Consider the following 18,568-nt stretch of genomic DNA (forward strand, 5'->3'; position numbering starts at 1 on the left):
CTTTATTAGATGCATGGTTGGTCTGTAATTAAACTTGTAGAGTTGTAGTCATGTCTGAACTTCGTACCTACTTTGATCATTTTAAACCCCAATCACTAAAGTAGCTAGACAAAAATAAAAATTCAGACAATCTTAAGCATGCCAACATTTAGAAAATTAAATCAGTATCCAATAAGAAACATAATGTATTCAGTACTATCTTAATTTCTATAATTAATATTTAATGAAGTTTAAAACATTAAGAAATGGCAAACCTTTTATTCAATTATACTTTTCATCAGAAGTTTTCAGGTCAGAAATTTTACCAGCTAGTGCAACTAAGCTTGTTATCTAGGCAATTTTATCTATTTCCTGCTACTGGCTTTATTTGGTACCTACTTTGAACATTTTCAGTAAAGAAAAGCTCCATACTTTTGAAATTCTTACAGAACATGTCCATAAAAAATAAATTATACAGACCGACTTCTCTCTAGTTACTTCAATAACTAGGACTCCTAGTCCTAGTTAGAGAAGCATTTTTTATTTTACTAGTGATCTGAAATAGAAAATTTTGACTGTAATTCTACAATGGAACTGAATGGCAACCCAAAAGGACTCCACGTGTTGCTAATTATCAGCCCTTCAATGGGAGGAAATCCTTTTCTTCTTCTTGGGTTTCCTTTTTCATTAACAAAATGAGGCCGAAAGGCTCCAATAATGGGATTGACTATCTAATTAAAGAGTTCAAACTTCAATAGTGGACAGTACCATCCCTCCACGTGGCTAAACAGAGGTGGTCATCATCTAAATATATGACAATAGAACCCCAACCTTCGATATTTTACAGTTGAAACAAGAGGCAAAGGATGTTCAGTTTGGGCACTAATTAATTAAATCTTTATTCACTCATTAATGTAAAGCTATAATTATGCCAAGTGGAAGGTTGATTTAGTCAAATCCCAAACATCCATCTAGTTGGGGTTCCTTAAGGTTGGCAGCACCAATGGTTTATCCATGTCAGCACCATATAGTTACAATCTATCTTGGGACCCATCTATCTGTCCTCTCTTCTGTTTTCAAATTTTAAATCAATTCCCCACATTGCCTAAACTCTTTTCTTCCTTAGTTTTATCATTGATTGCTTAAGAACTTCAAATTGATTAAAATATAATTTAATTTTTATATCAATTCCCCACATTGCCAAAACTCTTTGCTTAAGAACTTCAAATGGGTAGCCTTGCTTCAAATCCAATAAGTTATGTTCTAAATCTAGTGGAAAATCCAGAGAATAAGTACTGGTTTTTTCTAGTAGTGAAGAACTACTAGAAAGTAACAAGAAAAGAAGAGATCATGTGTTTCTCTAACACTGATTTTCAGGTGTATAATCATATGAAATAAATGAATGAATCCCAATCCACAATTTCTGCTATTTTTCTTTTCACAAGGAATCCCAATCCCACCTAAGCCAATGCTTATGCAAGGAATGAACATCACCAATTGTAATAGAAACTTACTTTGTTGTTGAACCAAAAACTTTTCCAAGTGCATATTTGTCCAAAGATCACATGTCTAAAACCTACGAAAAGAAAATAAAAATCAGTAAATCAAAGGTTCTAAAAAAGTAAGAAAACTAAACTTCAATGAAATAAACTTACCAATGAAATTAGCCAAGCAACACTTGAACCAACAGCATCTTCAATTGTTCGATAACATCCACAAGGCCTCATTTAAGGCTCCTCAATGAGTTCTCTCTCCTTATGTTTGCTCATCATCAATAAGTTCATTTTTTATTTAAACTAACAGAATCTAACCTTGGAAGTAAAACGATCAATTAAATGTTCAAGGAATTTTAAATCTTGAAGTATGGAAACGAACCTCTAATTCCCTATCTACTTGTGTCCTGTCTTTTACACTACTATACGATTGTGAACGTAAAATAAAGGGCTGAACTGATACCTGAAAAGGCCAAGTAAAAGAGGTGATCAAGTAGTAAAAGAGCATCTAAAATTAAAAGGATTAATTCAAGTGCATAAATTTCCTAGCATACTCGCTAATAAATTTCAATAAGTAATCAAAATTTGAGGGAAGAACATATGATAGTACCGGAAACAAGCAATGCATATCTAGCTCTACTAGCCATCACCCAAATCACTATCTTGCGCCATTACAATAGCTACAAAGAACATGTCCACAACCAACACAAAAAGAAAGGAAACAAGACCTATAGGCTCGGCAAAGGCTTGGATTACAACAGCTCACTATCTGTTGTAGCTGTTACAAAAGATCACTATCTAATTTAGCTGTTAGATAAAGAAGCAGAAGAAGATTTTGAAGATAAGATACATAGAAATGGGTGGGTTTAGCAAGGGATCTTTTCACGTCTAGCAGGATTCTCTGCCACTTGGGAATAACTTCTCTTATCAGTTGATTCAGTTCTCATCAAAACAGCACCACCAGCAATAGAAACTTAGACATAAAATCCCTAGTTTCTAATATAATAATAAGAAGTTTAACAATAAAGTGGAGGAGGAAATGGTCTAATGATAAGACTTAGGTTGGTTAATTTTAACAAATTCTCTTGGGTTTTGTCCCACCGTAAACCCAATGAAAGATCCTGTTGACAGACTGAAATTAGATATTGGTGTCCATGACTCGTCCTCTTCCTGCATGGATCATGCATGAGAAGAGTACTCGGGGGACTGCTATATGGTCATGCATCCATTTGCATATGTTAATGGCATGTGGGTTTTATTTATAGATGATCATGGATGATTTGCATGAGTTAATAGTACCTGTGCCTAATGTGTGCTTACTATTATTTGGGTCTTGAATCATGGTACTTGCATTGTTGCATGGTGTCATCTTTTCTCTGAGATACTTGCATCAATTTGAATGTTGGTGCTTCTGCATGTACATGGCCGTTGGTTTTTCTTGTTTACCTACTTTGGTGAAAGGTCTTCACTCATATTTGAATATAAAAACCAAAGATTAGAATTATCAGTTAGCAGCAATGAATCGGGCTTAGCAATTTAGCACTTGAATACTAAATGGAATACATAACAGTATATAGCAAATTAGTAGCAATGAATCAGGCTCAGCATGGAAGCATTATTCCCAAGTGCTGTCGATTATCAGAATCATTCAAAAACAAAGAAATACTAAATGGAATATATAACAGTATAATGTTCAATAGTTTAAAATCTTATTATTCCCGATATTTTAAATTGGGTTTCAATGGTCAGAAGAATGTTTTATTTTTTTTATTTTACTACTGAAATAAATTTAATTAATTAGAAGATTGACTGATATAAGAGGGAGACCTCCCTATCTGGTCTTCAAAACGATTCGATTGTACCATTGAGCTACAACATGAGCCAATACATTCAATTTTCTGTATGGATAAACAAAAGACATCCGACCATGAGTTCTAGCAATTGCCTTCGCATCTAGGAATAAATGCTTCCATCTTCAAGGTACCAATTCCGAATACTGTTCATATGCATAATTATTGATAAACAATGACCTTGAATCAAGATTTGCATATTCGATATGAGCTTCGCTGCCTCAACAGTAAACAAGCTTGCATCTCTAGTGTTTTGCAATCCAGAGCTTCCATTGGACATGACCTTAATTGAAGAAAACCTTTGCTATTATTTAACAACATACATTCAGCAAGACCCTTCCCCTATTTTAATTTTGAAAGCAATATCATAAAATATAGGGTTATCTACACTAGTTCGAAGAGAATAGTGTTTTATCTAGAGATATGCAGTGATCCGTGAACTTGGAAATCGGTAGATGTTGAGTTAGTCAATTTCCTAAAACTTCAAGATACGTACTTTAAGAAAACTTTCCTTTCTTCTTTTGACGCATGATACAGAGTCTCCAATATTCACCTCCACTAATTATATTAAATCAGATGTCAAACTAGGAAACCTTACTCCTGTTGAATATAGTTCTTGATTCTTGAACTTCATTCAAGATGGGGTAACATGTGCTTATTCATTTATGGTGAAGTTTTATGGTTCACTTTTTTGCTTTATTTTATTTTATTATATATATATATATATATATATATATATTTTTTTTTTATTTTAGGTTTGAAGAGGATTGAAAAGAGTTACAGAAAAGATTGGTCAAGAGGGTCTGATAGAGGGTTTTAAGGTAGTTAGAGATGGACCTCTCACCTCTCACCTACAGTATGCAGACAATACCCTAACTGTTTTGACCTGCACAACCCAAACAATCGAACCGCTGACCTGGAAACCGGTGCCCAGAGTTATTCTGTTTCCAGGTCAGTTTTAAAAACCTTGATTTAGAACCATAGCACATGCAATGCATGTAGAGGGTGGAGAACCAATGCCTCTGTAACTCAGCATTTTTTCTCTGTAAGAAGATAATTCATTGACAAGCAAAAGGAAACTTGCACATAGGAACGAAACAGACCAAATACAAAGAACTACAATTTTCAATGGTACGCCCATCCCAGATGACTTCTCAATTTGATCTATACATCCAGTCATCCTGTGTAGCTCATTTTTTTTAGGATGATATCTGTAGATCGAATTGATAAGGAAGAACTGTCATATATATATTGCCCGCTAAACAGAAATTGCCATTCCTCTTGTTTAATTTGGATTTGTTTTGAAGATGTTCTGATAGTTCTTTATACAATATACACTACACCAAATCTTGTCAGTGATCTATTCTTTCTGATCACATATATTAGTTAGTATTCTTATTTCCTAATCTTCAAGTCTGTCAAATGTGAAATACAAATACCTACTTAATAGCAATTATCATTCTTATTGTGAGAATGCAGTTGAAGGACTTGCATTTGGGAATAGTGTGTACTGGATTTAGAAATTACTAGATCCCATGCAAAACTTACTAATTAGAATAAAACAAGACCATGAAAGTTCAAAGAACAATCTGCATAAATAAAAAAAGAAAGAACAATTCTTTCATAACCTTTTTTAGTTGTCTATAATAATAAATATATTATAAGATTATTTGTGGGGATAATGTTCTTGAATAATGTCACATCAGAAGAGGTCAAGAAGGGTAAACCTGAAATGAAAATGTAGAGCATCCACTCTTGAAAAGAATATCCTCCAGAGCTTTCTTTGCATCTGCACGTTTTTGACGTGTTGCATATCTCACATAGTTCTGATTCTAGGTATGTTGCGTCAGAGAATCTCAAAGAACCAGTAATAGGGGAAATTGTTCAGTTGTAAGCATTTAAAAGATTTGATGAAATATGATGCAAAATTTAAGTCATTAGAAATAGAAGATCAAAATGCACTTTCCATTACTGTTAGGTAGAAGAATGATTATTCATAGGAAAAATGGATTATGTATTTATATAGCCTTCTTATATGGATGCATATATGTACAATACTTCAAAAATACATTTCCTAAAGTATGCCTATCTTCACTTGCTATGCAAGTAGGGATGATCATGTGCTAGGCTGGGCTGGGTTATTACAGCACAGTAAATCCATATAAATTAATAAAATTATATTTAAAAAAAAATAAAATTTAAATATAAGTATGTATTTGAAAATACAAAAATATATAATTTATTTTACATATTTTAATATATTAGTATATACTATAAATATATTTATACAATACATATATTATAAATATTATATAATATGTATTATATTATTTATATTAACCTTCTAGGCTGGATTGGGCAATGCTAACCTGGCAAAAATGATCAAACCTTAAATGGAGGTAACAAAATAAACTGATGCAAAGAAAGAGGTAACATCAGTAGGCCAACATATATGCAAACACATATTTCACAAGTTTCACCTTTAAGACATTAGACTAATAAGAAAGACTGGGAAAAAATAAAGAAAAGATCATCAATTTTTTACTGGAACACAACAAACAAGGGAATAGAATTCTTGAGAATTGCAAAATCAGATAGGCTCTGGCTTAGGCTGAAAGAGGTTCTTGGTCATATTGAATAGGCTTTGCATGCATACAAGTAATTCAGGTAAAACCTAGTACAATCTTTCCCAGTAACTAGATGCAAACTCAAACAAATCCTTGAGATCAATTATTTTAAAACATGGAGGCAAAATGCAAGATGCCCTACCATCCTAAGGCATGAGATGTAGCCTCCCAGGCATGGAATTTTTAATTAATTGATAATTAAAAATGAGATCAAATAAATAAAAAATTAAATATCCAAAAAATAGGAAAATTTATGAGAAATTAGAAAGTTTCATATTTGCAATTTCTAATAATAAAACCATCACATCTAAATATAGAATTGAAGCATTCGTATGCAGCCAACTTTTTCCCACATCAAGTGGTCTAGCCTTGTCTTCCAACATCTTTTTCCACCAGGAAATAAAATCCCCATTATTTTGAGGGGGACCACTTAAAACCATATCTACACATAGAATGGGCAATTGGGAGAGATTAATTTGAACACCCCTATTAACTAAGTTCAATTTTGTAGGTATCTAAAATCAAAAACCAAAGAAATACTTTTATTTTTTTTGGACATCATATGCTCTAGGGTTTCTTTAGTTGTTTTATTAGATCACCATTTTACACTACTTAGTAGTACAAATAATATTTATATTGAAATTTCTTATCAAGAGCAAGTGGACGGCTTCTAAAAAAATAAAAATAAAAAACAAAAAGAAAAATAGAAGCTTGTGTTTGGGGCTTATGCAACCGAGAGCTCATGCAAATAATATTTATACTGAAATTTCTTATTAGGAACAAGTGCAAAATAAAATTATTTTGTGCAGTACAAATAATATTTATACTAAAAAAAAAAAGAAAAACAAAAAACTTATCAAGAAGGTGGGCAGCTCTAGCTCCTCCAATCAACAATAGGTTGGAAAGAACAGTTCTAGTGGCGATGTAGATAACAGGTTCTTCAAGAACTGTTACCACAAGAATGCCCAAATGTGAGACAGATCCGATTTGGCAATGACAAAAATAGGTTCTTATCTAGAACACAAAGAACCAAAATGATACCTAACAAAGAAAGAAGATAAAAAAAATAGAGAAACAAAAAATACCTAAACTGAGAATGCCTAAATGTGACGGATTCGATTTTGAGAGGAGATTAATAGTTGAATCAGCAATGAGAAGCTTCTTCAATGGAGATTGTTCACTAGTGTGGTGGGAGACTTCGACTCTGAGAGAGTTGAATCGGCAGAGAGAAGCTAAGGTGCGGCTTTAAGAACGAGAATGTGCAGCTGAGTTCTTCCTTGTTCCAAAATGAAAATGAGCTGGTAGGGAGAAAAGGTACGCGGGATGAAGAAACTTGCATCCCTGCCTTTTTTCTTTCCTCTAATTATTACATTTTTCATTTGCATTCTCAACCATTGATTTTAATTCAAATCAATGGTTCAAATAAAATGATATATCTTAAAAGTCTAAAATCACATTAGTGGCGCTTAAAAGTGTTTTTAATGGCACGTTCATAAAAGCCACTTAAAACAAAGATATAGTGGCATTTTATGGCAATTTAAAATTAGCCGCTAAAAAAATATATTTATTGGCGATTTTTCTACATATATAATGGTAATTCTTAAAATCACCACTAAAACTAACATTTAGTGGCACTTAAATAGATGCTACTATAGAAAATGCCTCTAAATAATGATTTTCTTGTAGTGTAATGGTATACAACTTTGTGTGCATAAGTCTCTTTTCAATATAGAGGTGGAATGTGATAAGCAACTCTCTTGGTGAACATCATGCAAGGTGATATTACTGCTCCTTGGTATGTCTATTACACACACAACAAAACAAAAGAAATCCTAGCTAGTCTCAATATTGAGTTTCATCATGCTTTTAGGGAAGCTAACTGAATTGCCGAGTGCCTTTCTAATGAGAGAGTGGATAAAGGTTTTATGATTATCTACAATTATCTTTCTGACTTAACGGACCATGTGAGAACTTTGATTGTTCAAGATAATCAAGGTCTAACTATTCCAAGAATTTGTTTTTGTAGTGAAGCTTAAATTCCCTTTTATTATTTGTTTTATTCCTCTCGTAGGGGGAATTGAGGTTGTGAGGGAGTGTTTGTATCTAGTTGGGTTAGGGGCAAGGTGGGCTATGCCCTCCCCTGTTCTTTTTTACCTTCCTTTTGATAATGGTTAATAAAATTTAAGGTGGTTGCCTGGCTGCCCTTCCAAAAAAAATGAGAGATAGAGATAATTTAGGAGAAAGTGGGGGATAATTAGTTTCCTAATAAAAAAGAGAGGAAAAAATGAGATAAGCCATGTTAGGTGGCAACTCCTAGTGCTTCTAGAGGGAATCTTGCACCCCATCTAGAATTGCTCCCTTTGGGTAATGAAGCAAGGAGAGGAACCGTGCGATGCACGAGAAATCTGAAAGATTTAATAATTTTATTTACTATTAATTAATATTAAATTAATAATCAAAGTTTTTTTTTAATTAACTAAAAGTGTTTAAAGTTATTGTTAATATTTAAAATTTTAAAAATTGTATTTTTCATTTAATGTTGATTTATAGAAAATAATTATTGTTAATTTAATATGAGTAAATATTTTTAATAAATTTAATTTTATCAATAATTTGTAGTAATTTTAATCATTGTTATTATTTTTAAATAAAACTTTGATTAACTTTAAATAAATAAAAATAATTACAAAAGCTAAATTTTTTATTAATTTTTCTAATAATTAACAATCATATAGGAATGACAATGGGGTGGGTTTAGGGCGAGGCACCCCATCCCTATCCCTGTCCCATAGTCAAGATACTCTACTCCAACCCTGCCTCATCCCCAATGTCAGGTGGGTTCAGGGCAAGGCAACCACTCCCCAGTGTTAGGCGAGTTCAGGGGTAAGGCACCCCACTCCTCACCAAGGATGGGGAATCCTCGAATTTCCTCGCCTCATCCCCAGTATTGGGTAGGTTCAAGTAGAGGTGTAAATCGGGTCATGCTAAGACAGCATGACACAACCCACATGTGGTCAGGCTCAAGATTATAAAAGTATACTAAAATAAAGACATTTTGTGTACAGATCGGACTTCAAGCTCGAGCTTGAGCTTCGAGTTTTATATAAGCGCTGGGCTTGGGCTCAAGATCTAGTTCTGATGGTCGAGCCGAGCTCAAGCTTGAGCTTGCACACTTTTTGTTGATAAAGAGGCCCATGTTAATTATAAAACTATGACTTTTTATAAATTAAAATTTTTATTTAATTCTAGTCTAGCATAAAAAAATATATGACATTTATATATATATTATTATTAATTTTTTTATTTAAATATTATATAATAATATTTACATATATGCATATAATTTCCAAGTTGAACTTATTAGGGATTATTTAGCTTGGGCCTTATCCTCTAAAGCCATCATTGGACTCCAAAAGTTTGATACTCAACTAGACTTCGCATCTGATTATCTGTGATAATGTGTATGCATAGTGCATATCTTAGCTAGACCTAGCTCAAAAGAAAATAGTTGCTTGAGGTTGCAAATTTATAGATCTAACAGTTACTTAAGTTATAAATAATTTGTTATTTTTTAATTATTAAAATATTGTAATGATTAAATTACTATATTTATTTAAAACACAATAATTTATGGAAACTATCATATTTTCAGAAATATTGCTAATTTCTTGGCTAAAACTAATTAAATGTAATTTTCTAGTAATTAAATATAACTTTTTGGTAATTAAATGTAATTTTCTACTATTTATACCTTAAATTATAATTATTATTAATTATAGTTTAAAAATAATTATTGTTAATTATATTACTCAGTATTTTTTTAGTTTTTTAATTGATACTCAATTAAAATGCATTATTTTTTTCATTATTATTGAGTATTTTAGTAATAAAATATTATTAATTTATTTTTTTAATTATTTTTAGTATTTTAATTGAGCTTTAGGTTTTTTAGAATTTTTGGATTTTTACTTAATTTTTGGTATTTTTCATTATTATTTAGTAATTTTTGCATATGAGTAGTAATTTATGCAATAAAATACTGTTAAGAAAATGGGTTCTGCATTTTAAATTTTCATTAATTTTTATCATTTTTAATGAGTTCATTATGCACAATAAAGGTCTCAACTCATAAGTTATCTAATAATATTATTAAAATTTTAAAACTATAAATTAATATTTTTTGTTTAGATTTCTTATTTTTATTAGTGTTTATTAAGTTTGATTTTTAAGTGGAATCAAAACACATTTATAATATTTACTAAGTTTTGTTAATATTTATTTTTAGTAAAAGTTTAGTGGATTTTTAAATTAATAATATTTTGATTGTTTAACCTCAACCTTCTCTCTCTCTCTCTCTCTCTTAAATGTCATTTTAAATGTAATAATAACATGCATTAAAATAAGAGGTTTTGAAAATCCAAAGGTCTCTCTCTAATAGTGCACAGCTTTATTAATCTAATCAAGATAAGCAATGATTACTGTTTTATATTTTTAAAATAAAAGAAAATAAAGATGCAAAAAGTGGAAAAAATATATATAGATAAATAGATAGATAGATAGATTGATTGATAGATATATAGATGGATAAATTATAAGGACTCCTGTATCATGGGATCAGTGACAAAGAACCCCTCAACTTTGGCCATTAGATAAAGACCCAATAGATAGATTCCATTCTGCTGCTTGGTTACCTTCTCAATGCACGTGGCAGTAGCTTTTCAAACAGTTGAACTCTCTCTTGATTCTGATGCATTCCTCATATGTGATGTGACACCTCTTGAAGCACTCATTGAACCTGAGACTCAGTTTGTAAGGAATATAAATATAAATATGTACTATCCAAATACATAAAATATAATATAAAATACAAGATTTTGTACTCTATAATTTTGTATTTATACTCCTTCCGAACATAGCACAAGTCAATCTTTTATCGTAACCATGGAGTCCCCCTCGATCAGAACCTGATTGTAACCAAAGTCGATCTCTGGCCATTTTATGGGCTTCTAAACAGGCTCTCATTTCAACTACTATGATCGACGTTCTTCCAATTGGGCCTGCTAGGCATGCACAGTCCTAATTATCCTTTCTTCAGGCATAGAAGGGTTCCACTTGACTCATAATACTTTATCCCTCCTCTCTGTTGATAACAGTCCTTGGCTTATTTGTATTCTCTCCCACTTTCCAAGTTTTTTTTTTTTTTTATTGATTTTTGGGGGTCTATAGAATTTATCTTTTATCTTTGAAGATTTTCTAGGGGTGCAAATTCTCACTTTTCTTATTTATTAGCTCCTCCCACCATCTAAGAATCGAGTATTCTGGCTTCAGACTAGGAATTGGAAGCCGATCCTCAATTATGGCCCAAACTTGAGTGGGCATTTGGCATGCAATGAATAAATGGTTTATGTCCTCTTTTCACCACAGATCTGATAGTCCGGATCACATCTAAAACCCGTTATCCATTGCTAGGAGCTTGATCTTTAGATAGGAGCCAAAGAAATATTTTTATTTTAGCAAGGCATATGATACGATTAATCTTTCTACTAATTCGTTTGTGAATTTCTTTAGTTTCTCCTTCTCTATTAAGAGTAGCATAAGCTGATTTAACTGAAATTTCTCCTTTGGGATTATAACTCCCACTCTACTTCATCCTCTATCTTCTGAGGTTAGTAGTATTTTATCACATATTTTTATATAATTATTAAAAATAGATTTATGCATAATTATTGGATAATCCATAAAATTATAATTTATATTTTTATTACATAATTTCATCATTAATTTTATAAAATATAAAATTATTATTAATGGGTGTGCTTTGTTGGAGATAAAGTTTCTTAAAACAATTCCTTTTTTTTTATAGGAAAGTGGAGGAGAGAAGAGGGGAAATGGAGTGGGACTATAGTAAAGGAGATAGTGGTGTCACTTGGCTAGACATGACAAAAGCAATTCTTTCTTTATCTATTAGTTGTTTCTAAAAATGATATGGAATAAAACAAAATAAAAAAATTGAGAGAGAAAGAGATTGACTTGAACCACAACTCTTTAACAGGAAAATGGGGAATAGTAGTCTGGAATCGGAATTGGAACAGGTTGTTCCAATCCAACTATTTGGTTGGGTGGAATCCATTCCTACTGGAATGGCATTCCCCCATTTGAGGGAATGGTCATTCCCTCCCTCTCCCTTAGGAATGAAATTCCATTCCAGCTTAGTCTAATTTCTATCTAAACCAAGCAGACTATGGGAGTAGACTATTCCGATTCTAATTCCAATGGGATTTTGATTCTAATTCGAAATCTGATTCCAACTACGAACCAAACAGATCCTATATCTATATCTATATTACTATTAAATGTAGGAATGAGCATGTGAAAATTTTCTTGACTAAAATACCCCTATTCTTGAATTTGATTTCTCTGTAATTGTAAGGATAGAAAATGTAATTTGAAGTATTATTTTCATCATTTAATTCCCTCTCATTAAGTCTTATTTAAGGCGGGTCAAGGAGTAGATTGCACAAAAAATGGGCGTAAAACTCATGAAGCCTAATGATAAATATTTGGGCAGGCAACTATTCTCCTCTTGCTTTAAAACAACAGATTGGAAATATGAGGTGGACAAAGTGAAAAACAAGCTATAAAGGCTAAAGTCACATACACTATCACAAGCGGGGTGTACAGTATTGATAAAAACTACCCTTGAGACTACCCCATTATTACCTAAGGCTATTCATGATGAAATCAACAATTGTGCAATAAATTTTGGTGGGGTGATCTATATAAAAATGTTAAGTTGAAATGTGTATGTAAGAAGGCTTGAGGATGAGGGAAATAGAATCTAACAGTATTTTTTGCCTTTTTTCTTTGAAATTACAAGAATGCCACTCTCTACCATCTCTCTCTCTTTTCCTTTTTTTTTCTTTCAAATTACAAGAATGCCACTCTCTCCTATCAACCCTCTCCCTCTCTCTTGCTTTTCTTTTTCTTTCAAATTATAAGAATGCCAATCTATCTCCTACCAACTCTCTCTCTCCTTATAAATTACAAGAATGTCACTCTCTCTCCAACTGAGGGAGACCCCAGCTCGGCATTTCAACTACTATGAGACCTGCAATCAAAGGTAGTTGAGTTCGAGCCAAACCAAGCTCAAACTTTTGAACTCAAGCTCAAGTCCCTAATTCGAATCGAGCTCGAACTAGACGACACTTTGACAACTAAGGAAGACCTCGGCTCGACATCTTGGTCACTGAGGGAGATCTCGGCTCAGCACATTGACAACTAAGGGAGACCTTAGCTTGGCACCTTGTCAACTAAGGGAGACCTTAGCTCGACACCTCGCTTGCTAGGGAAACCTCAACTCGACACTTCAATAGCTAAAGGAGACCTCGGCTTTTTGAGAGACCTGTAATCAAAGGTAGCCGAGCTCGAACTTCCAAGTTTTTGAATCGAGCCGAGCTCGAGTTCGAGCTCAAGTCTCTAATTCGAATCGAGCTCGAACCTAATAGTTAATGAGCTCACCCCTACAACACAAGGCCCCCTCTACTAGTACAAAAAGTAAGAAGAAACCACATCTAAAAGCTTGGGCCACCTTTCTAAAGCCAAAAGAAAATGGGGGCCTAAGTCTAGTAAATGTGGGCCGAATTGAAGAAACAAAGCCCTAGTTACAAAACTTTGTTGGCATTTTTGCACCCAGCTTGAGGCATTGTGGGTGAAGGTAATCTCAGCTAAATACCTTTCTAATGGAAGTAACTTTTGGACAGTGGAGAGGAAAAGCTATTGCGGTAACCACCATATTTACTCTCCATCAATTCCTCTTCCTTATAGCACATCTTTAGAAGTGGAGGCAATGTTTTTCTTCCTTGGGATCAAATTTGCTGTCGAATTTCACTTTAATCCGGTTATTATTGAAGGCAATGGCTTTACAAGTAACAAATCTTTTGTTGGTGGAATCTTTAACTCCACCGGTTATTATTATTGCAAATTGTAGGAGTCTTTTGACAAGCCTTTCGTTCATCTCAATCAACCATGCTAAGCGAACGATAAATCAAGTGGCTCACACTTTGGCTCTATTTGCTATGACTCCTTCTCGTATCTGTACCCGGACTTCATTGTTAATGCTCTAACTGCTGATTTTTCAACGAGATGAACGATTTTGTGCTTTAGCACTTTCAAAAAATGTCTTATTTAAGGCATTAACTCCCATTTTCTCATATTAAATCCTATATTTAAGATATTTGTTCTCCACAATAAATCATAAAAATTAGATTTATATTTAAAACTTGTAATAATAAAATCCCATGTTTTTTAAATCTATCAATATCCCTTGTTTTTGAAAGTTACCAAATGGTTTTTCTGTTTCAGTCAAATTGGTCAACTCATGATGTCTTAGCTAAATAATAAAACTTCAAAATTGAAATAAATACAAAAAATTATAGAAAATATTTGTCACATCATTAACATTTTATATTAATCATATTAAAGAAAAATATATGTGATAATCAAGAGTAGTTTTATTGATGATGGAAATGAAGTACAAAATTTAAAACTGATATAAAATGAAATTGTATTTGGTGGTGGGTCAATAGTTCAACCTTATGGGTCAAATGTATCAATCCTTTGTGTCATAAATAATGAACTTTAAAAAATATGAAACATAAATTGAAAAGAATGTAAAAACTAAGTAGAAAACATTGGACATATTTGCAATATTATATACAAAAATATTTAACAAAAAATAAATTTTATACAAAAAAAATATAAAAGTTATAAAAAAAATTGGATACATATTATTGCTATCATGATCATCTAAAATTATCAGATCAAAGCATACACACATTTAATGGTGTTTTAAGAAAAGATGCACAAGTGAAGCTGCTTTTAACATTTAACAAAAAAAAAAAAAAAGTGAAGCTGCTTTTAACAATTGACTCTACTTCTCATTGGTCCCCAAAGGAACCAAGTTGGCATCTTGGATTATGCTAAGGATGACCAATTTCAACCTAGCCAGGGCACACAACACAGGCTTGTTTACATTATTTATACATATTCATATATGTTGTTTTATGTTATACTTTATATTATATATATAAATGTTATAAAATGACATTTATAATGCATATTATATATGATATTTTATATTACAAAATGTATGAAATAATTTTTTTACACATTATATGACATATAATGCAAAATATTATATGATTCATTATTTTATACATAAAATTGGTAGGCCCATAATCAGGCCTCACCCTAGGCTATAGACCTTATGATAGATGCTAAACCTTGCCGGCCCATGATCACCCTTAATGCTAAGTAAGGGAAGCAATTCATTGTTTCAAGATCTCTCAAAGGTCACTCTAACTCTCAATTCTCAAACCAACTTATGGTGGCTCAAATGATTGGATCTCTCACGTGTTGTTCCCAAAGACCTAGGATTAGGAGCATCAATGGACCCCCTTTGGATTGGACTATGTCCAAACCAAAATCAATTTAGACAGATTGAATAGACCAACAAGACATATTGAATTGGACCAATTTAGACTCAATGGTCTAAAGTATTTATTGGATTGGATTGAAACTGGTCCATTCATAATGAATTTATATTGGACTTTGTTGGATTGAGCCAATATCTGGTCCATTAATAAGAGATCAGAATATAAGTGACAATGGACCAAAATATTAACTGGATTGGATTCGACCTGGTCCATTTGTCACACTAAACTAGATCGGATTGTACCTGATGGAGGATGATTTGACCCAACCTATGAAATGGTGACACATGGACACTGACTCAGCACGAGCGACAGCTCAACGTTGTAGCCTGGTACGACCAAGTGACGAGCCTATGAAGCAGCTCGCTACATTGTAGCTCACAAAAGGAGTTTGCCGCGACGCAAACCCCGGGCTCCCTGAGGTACCTTTGAAGACATACTTCGAGGAAATTTTAGCTCGCGAGCTAAAGTCATTAGCTCGCCCGAGCTCCCAAGCAAACAAGCCATCCCCAGGACCAATTCCACTAAGGGTAACTCTAGAGTGTTCCAAGTTCGCTACAGAATAGCTTGCGAATGAACCGCACATGCACTCCCCAAGAAGCTTCCAACTGATAGACCGTACCGATCAGACTGCACTATATCCATTACTAATGGCACAGTCCCAGTCCTTTCAGCGTATGCGTCCACGTCTCTCAGCAGGCAAAGGCATGCCTGCCACTTTGGAAACGTGTCACTCACCCGGGCGAGACGTACGCCACAACGGCCACCTGTGCAGCCCTGGCAGGTAACGGCTGTGGCAGGAGCCTAGTGGCGGTTATGCCCGACCTAACGTGAGTGTCCCTATAAAAGTCCTCAAGGCAGAAGAGAACCTTCTTCTTGAAATCTCTAATCTCTTGAATATAGTGAGAACGCGCTATCTGCACTCTTAGCCTTCGTCTCCTTTTGCTTCTCCTCCATAATACTAACTTAAGCATCAGAGTATCCCCATCGGGTAAACTCCCCGGGGCTTCTTCTTCTTTCTCATCTCAGGTACCTTCCAGGAGCCACGTGAGTGCTAGGTAGGAGTGACCGGATCGCGCTACATCATTTGGCGTCGTCTGTGGGAAACGCTTCGAAAAGCCTTTCTCTAAACTTTCACATCTTTTTACTCTACAAAAACTCAACGTTCATGGCTTCCTTTAGCAACATCGGGCGAAGCACGGAGATGGATAACTCCAGGGAGCAACCCCAACTTCCTACTGTCTGCATTGGACAGTTCACCGTCCCCCTCTCAGTGGATGGGATCCCTAGTTTGGACGTGCCTTTTGTAGCGGCACCCATCGTTGCTCCACTCCCTACCACAGCCAGAACAACCTTCACTGAACCCTCGGTTGTGCCCCCTACGGCCAGCCCAAACCAGTTGGAAGACTTGGTGTAGTGCATGCGGGCCATGCAAGCTCAAATGCAATAGTTTCAACAGTTCCAGATCTACCAACAGCACATGCTACACCAGGTCTCTTAGTACCAATATCAGCAACAATTTCCCCAGCTGCCACAACCTCAACTTCAGCAATCGCAACTCCCTCCTCGGAACCCAGTCCCGTAGTGAACTAGGTTTTGCCGTCAGGAGGAGCACCCATCTCGCCATGGAGTCAGGCCTCCTCCCGCGACAGACAAGAAAGACCGGCCGCTCCGACCTCACCACGGGCAGTCAGGTCGGGAGAACCTCAGCTCGCTAGGCCCACGTCGCCTCAGCCCTCAAGGCTTGGTTCCCCATTCCTGGAAAACCGATTCCTGATAGTACAGAAGTGAGCAACACACACCATTCCTGATAGTATAGAAGTGAGCAGCATGAATGTCGAGCCCGCCAAGAAGCAGAGACACTGCCGCCAAGCTCGCCGGTCTGCCACCCACGACCTACCCGAGCTTGGAGGCAAAGAAGAGGTAAGCTCGGGCGAAGTCAAGGCACCCATTCTTTCAGTTCAATCCCCCCTATCTCCTGTGATCCTAGCAGTCCCAATGCCTAAAGATTTCAAGCTCCCCCCTCTTGACAAGTACGACGGGTCATTCGGCCCAAATGATCACGTAGATGCCTTCCAATCACAGGTGCATCTGGCAAGAGCCAGTGAGTCATGCATGTGCGTGGCCTTCTCCACCACTTTTAGAGGAGCAGCTCGTACATGGTACCGGAACTTGGCACCTGGGTCGATAAGAAGTTGGGTGCAGTTCGCGCAAGCCTTCACGTCCCACTTCGTCACCAACAAGTGGTGTCCGCGAACTGAAGAGAGTCTCCTCAACATAGTGCAAAGAGAGGGAGAGTCCATCTGGGGCTACACCAAGCGGTTCAACGATGCTTGTATGCAGATACCGCGCCTGGACCCTGTCGTGCGCCTTGCAGCAGCCAAGAAAGGCGTGACGCATAAGGAGTTCAAGTGGCACATGGTCGTCAATCGACCGAACAGCCACAGAGGCAGCCTCTGGAAGAGAGGCCTGTTCGGGGGACCATCCACATGATAGTGGGAGGCTCGATCGTTGCGGGTTGTACTTCAGCAGCAGCTCGGACATCAGTTCGTGAGGCCGCCCGAGAAGAGCAGAATCCTCCAAAGTGGCCGAGGACAGAAGAGCCAATTTTCTTCACAGAAGATGACACGCGAGGGGTCCACTAGCCCCACGATGACGCACTTGTGATAAAGCTGAGGATCAACGACTTCGAGGTCAGACACGTACTCGTCGACTCGGGTAGTTTGGCCGACATCCTCTTTAAAGCTGCGTTCAACCAGCTTCAGCTGTAGAGAAGCAACCTGAAGTCTGTGGACACTCCTTTGGTGGGCTTCAACGGATAAGAAGTCCAACCCCTTGGGAAAATAACAGTACCTGTGGAAGTCAACACATGGCCTTGTGTGGTCAGATTCAAACACGACTTCCTGGTGGTCGCGACCCCCTCCCCCAACAATGCCATAATCGGTCAACCGATCATCCATGTCCTACAGGCGGTGGTCTCCACCTACCATTTGGCTATGAAGTTCCCAACAGACTTCAGTGTGGAGATAGCGCGGGGCGACCAGCTCGAGTCTCACAAGTGCTACGTCGCCGCCTTGAAGGGAAAGACCAAGGTGGCCGACGACCTTGAAGTGGAGCGGCCTACAGAG

This window comes from Nelumbo lutea, chromosome 3 (assembly GCF_056320005.1).
Source record: "Nelumbo lutea isolate HS-2025 chromosome 3, American lotus-T2T, whole genome shotgun sequence".
NCBI classification, from domain to species: domain Eukaryota; kingdom Viridiplantae; phylum Streptophyta; class Magnoliopsida; order Proteales; family Nelumbonaceae; genus Nelumbo; species Nelumbo lutea.